A 3,726-nucleotide genomic window follows, 5' to 3' on the forward strand; every position below is an offset into this window, starting at 1 on the left:
AGGTTTCCAATAAATTTGCTTCTTTTACTGTGGTCTGTGGCTCTCCTTGAATTATTTCCTGCACAAGATCCAATAACCTGTTCTTGGAGTCTGGATTATGACCCTCTTTTCCAGCAATATATACACATGGGGAATACCCAGGGAATGAGTCGTTCTCTATATAAGAATTCCAGCTTATATAGCACCTCCAACAAAGAACAAGAGAAATGAGTCTCTAGGGGCAGCAACTTGTGGGAAGGCAAGTAATTGGCAGATAAAGACCAGTGAGTGAAGCTTGTTCATGTCGATTGCTCTGGCGCCATCTCCAGGTCCATGAAAGTCTCAAGTTGTCTTCAGTGGTTGACTTTTGTTTTTGTTTTTTTTTTGAGACTGAGTTTCTCTTTGTCGCCCAGGCTGGGGTGCAGTGGCACCATCTTGGCTCACTGCAACCTCCGCCTCCTGGGTTCAAGTGATTCTCCTGCCTCAGCCTCCAGAGTAGCTGGGATTACAGGTACCTGCGACCACGCCCAGCTAATTTTTTGTATTTTAAGTAGAGACAGTTTCACCATATTGGCCAGGCTGGTCTCAAAATCCTGACCTCAGGTGATCCACCTACCTCAGCCTCCCAAAGTGCTGGGATTACAGGCATGAGCCATGGAGCCTGGCCCCAGCCTTTGTCCTTCTTAGTAGAACTGGGTACAGGATACCTTATGTCTTCGTAAATCTATGTCCCTCTTTTAGGCAATTAGAGGAAGGGCAGAGAGCTTTCCTGCATCTGCATCTTCTCAATTGCCTTCAGCTCAACAGTGCTTATAACAAACAGGCATATTTAGTGGGGCGTATTCTGATCTTCCACAGATATTGCAGGTGTAATGTCCTGATGGCAGGGTATGGGTCACATCTCTGCTCTCAGGAGGTGGGGAGAGGGAATCTGGAGCCTCCTCGACTTCCATGGGGAGGTTGGGGCCGTGCCGACCACCATGACCCATACAACCACAGACAGAAGTTCCTTGGTAGTAACCAGCACACATTCATTATAGTGAATGAACAGACCAGAGCAGGTAGCATGGACCTCAGCCGCAGCTCATGGACCATCCAGCGCTGGGACATTGCAGAGGTTCCCTAACCTCTCCTAAGCCTGAGTTTACTCATGCAGAAAATGCCAGAGTGGACTTGGAGGGTAGCTATAGGCCCTATGAGCACTGAGATTTCCCGAGACATTGCCGCTGTCCATGCCCCTCCCCTGTCTTGACCTTTCCAACAGACTGGAGGCTAGAATGAAGATAAGGAGTACCATTTTTTGTTAGGCACTTGGAGACGGTCCAGACTTTGCTATAGCAAAGGTTAATGTTCTGTCATCTCAAAGATCCATTTCCCCAGGCTCTCGGAATGTAAATGTTAAGGTGATGAAAATAGTGAAGTCTAGGTTCTGGCTCATTTGACTCAGAGCCGCTCACCCCTCACCGTGCAACCCTGGAGCACAGGGCCTCCTCTGTGGCCTGAACCTTCATAAACTTGGGTTTAGGCTGTCAGCACTGATTTAAAGAGATTTGCTTTGTTCCGTTTGCTTCTGGGAAAGAACTGACATTCACAGCAGGGTTTGGGGGTTAAGAGTGAAACCTGAGCTGGCTTCTTCCCCCTCTGGGGGTGCAAAGTGAGTCAGATGTTTGCACAGAAGGCTGCGGTGTCACATCCACAAATTCGCAGGCTTTATGCCTTTACCACTTCAAACAGGAAAGGTGTCGCAACATAACAGTTTTAATTGCTAAACCCCAGCTGCAAACCCAAATCTCTGGATTTAATAATAATTGGGTGTGAAAGACTGTGAACAGTGGCAGTTTTCTGCCAGGTGGGTTTATTTGTTCCTTCACCTCCTCATTTGCTTCCTCGTTGGTGCCCAAGCCCATTCCAAAGGCCTCTGGCCGATCTGCCTGCGTGCCCTCCTGGCGATGGGCCTATGATCTCACCTGTAGCTTTACCTTCTTTCCTGCTCCTGGTTGAGATTTGTGGACCTTTGTATCCACCATGGTCGCCTTAGAACAAGTGACTGGAAATTATTCATACCAGCTATGGTTGGTAGGACTCTCAGGGCACAACACAGGTAGACAAAAAATAAGGTTTTCTTTCTAGAACTTGACTCTGAGTCCAGGTTTTTGCCATGCCAGCCTGGTATGAAGCCTTTAACCAGCTGGGCTCGATGGCTCACATCTGTAATCCCAGCACTTTGGGAGGCCAAGTCGGGTGGATCACGAGGTCAGGAGTTCAAGACCAGCCCGACCAACATGGAGAAACCCCATTTCTATTAAAAATACAAAATCATCCGAGCACAGTCATGCATGCCTGCGGTCCCAGCTACTCAGGAAGCTGATGCAGGAGAATTGCTTGAACCTGGGAGGTGGAGGTTGCAGTGAGCATCACTTCACTCTAGCCTGGGCGACAGAATAAGACTCCGTCTCAAAAGAAAAAAAAAACAACCCTCTAACTGTGGTCTTTCCTGGGTACGTACCCACTTCCCCAGGAACATATATATATTGAGTTTCGCACAGTCCTGGGGGGTGGAAGGAAGGCCATGACTAGGGAGGGAAATGAATCTGGCTCTGGGTCACTGGTCCACATAGTTGGTCAAGGGTTCTGTTGGTCCTGCTAAGTGGCCCCTTTGGCTTCAGGAGGGGCCACTTAGCAGGCCCCTCTGCTGCTTTCCTGCCATCCTGGGGCCCTTTCTGAAGTTACTGTAACAGCTGGTTGCATCACCTTCCACAGGCTTCCAGACTCCAGACAGTATTCCCAAAGTCAGCTCCCTTCTGAATTGGGAAAAAGAGAGAAAGGAAAACACAAGGCCCAAGCATGTGGATTATCACCCTGCAGCGTGATCTAGGCCTGCTGCCAGCTCACGCTTTCACTCCAGCTCTGCGTTTTCAGGTGGGAGATTATAGACATCTACTTTTTCAAAACGAATAATAGAAGGATAAAAAGTAATATTCTCTAACATCTGTCAGACACAAACTGGACCTGGCACAGTAGCCTTTTGAACTAAGTACTATTATTATTTCCATTTCACAGATCAGAAAACTAAGGCTCAGTGAGATAAGAAGCTTGCTCAAGGTCACACTGCAGTGGTGGAAGAGCTGGAATTTTAATCCCAGTCTTCCTGACTCTAGACTCCAGGAACCTATTTATAAGTGTAAGGCTGGTTGCCTTGCCAGGGGCCAAATGGACACACCCACTCCTCTCCGTACCAGAAAACTACTCATCATTCTGAGTGCATCTGGCCTCTCCCAGTGGGCTCCCCACACCCATTTCCGCATTCCAATCTCAGTCCTGCACTCATCAGCAACTAGGCACTCGGCCCTGCCGAGATTTTAAAAATCCCTCCAAGACCTGCCCTATGGCAGTTTGCCCCGTACGTCCTCAGCCAGCCCACTTGCCAGCAGCCCCGAGTGGCTGCCAATGGCGGCTTGCCTCGTCCATGCCCAGTCCCTTCCTAACCAATGAGACTACCTCCGCTTTGTTTCCCCTGCAGCCAGTCAACTACCTCCACTCTCCATACAACCCCCAAGCCCTAAGAAGAGAAGCGCGGCTTCTCTGGCCCCTTCCCCTGAGCATAGAACCTCGCCCGGGAGCTGAATAAATTGGTTTTTACTTTTTTACTCCAGTCTCCATTTCCTCATTGAACTCGGCAATAAACCTTACAATAAGCAGTGCTCAACTGTATCTTAGAAACTTAAAAAATGCTGGACCAATAATCCT

This window comes from Callithrix jacchus, chromosome 15, assembly GCF_049354715.1.
Source record: "Callithrix jacchus isolate 240 chromosome 15, calJac240_pri, whole genome shotgun sequence".
NCBI lineage: Eukaryota > Metazoa > Chordata > Mammalia > Primates > Cebidae > Callithrix > Callithrix jacchus.